Below are 1,165 nucleotides of genomic sequence, written 5' to 3' on the forward strand. Positions count from 1 at the left end.
GGGTGGTTTGGTTGGTTGGTTTTTTTTTTCATCATATATTTATTACATAAATATATAGTAAAATAGACCAGCAACAATTACCATAAAAATATCTTTCTTTAAAATCCTGACCAAAACACAAAAGGGTTTAAAATCGCACGTCACAGACTTGTGATTGTCACGGGGGCTCCGCGGCCCCCCCCGGCCCGCGCCCCTACATTCAGCGACGCCGGCCGCGCCCCCCCCTCCCCACCCCCGGCACCCTGCATAGTGGGGGGACCCCGCGTGGGGCGCGCCGAGCCGAGCCGAGCCGTGCCGGGGGAGGAGTGAGGGGCTGGGCTGAGCCCCCCCACCCCAGGGCCCCGTGTGGCCGCTCGGGGGTTCACGGGGGCTGATTAAGACACGTCCCGCGGCGGCGCTGCCGTGTCGCGACGGGAGCGCGCGGTGTCACACGGGCAGCGCGGGGACACGGCACCGGCATGGCACGGCGCCGGTACCGGCACGGCACCGGCATGGCACGGTCACGGCAGCGGCACGGACCGGCGCCGCGCCCTCATTGCACCGACAGGAGTTGCCACGGCGCCGACACACGCGTGGCAGTGGCACCGAACATGGCACTGCCATGGCACCGTCACGGCACCACCGGGCACGGGGGGGGCATCACCCGGGTGCCGCGCCCGTGGCCCGAAGGCACGAGGTGGGACCGGTGCTGCCAGGGGAGGGGGGCGACCCCCCAAAAACCTGCACCCCCCCAGCGCGGGCGTTAGTGTTCAGCTCCTATTGCACCGCCCGCAGCCGGTGCTGCCGGGACCCCCAAAGTGGGGACCCCCGAGCCGGGGACCCCCGGGGGGGTTTAAGACATTTTGCACCAAGGTCCAATCCGGCGCTGGTATTTGGGGCTGGGGGCAGGCGCCCCCGCCCAGGGGTGCCACAGCCCCGCTGTGCCCCCCAAGCCAGCTGCAAGGGGTCTGGCGGGGCCCCCCGACACGACCCCCATGCTTGGGGGGGAGTCTGGGGTGTGGGGGGAGCCCAGCCCGGCCCCCTGTGCCTGTGGGGGGGACGTGTCTGGTGTTGGGATTTTCTGCTTTTAAACGACCCGTAAAAAGATTTTTTTTTTAATTACAAAAATTATATATTTTATATATATTTATATATATATATATATATATATTAGCTTAGGTGGGCC

The sequence above is a fragment of the Passer montanus genome, unplaced genomic scaffold (assembly GCF_014805655.1).
Source record: "Passer montanus isolate IOZ18808 unplaced genomic scaffold, ASM1480565v1 scaffold117, whole genome shotgun sequence".
In the NCBI taxonomy this organism is placed as follows: domain Eukaryota; kingdom Metazoa; phylum Chordata; class Aves; order Passeriformes; family Passeridae; genus Passer; species Passer montanus.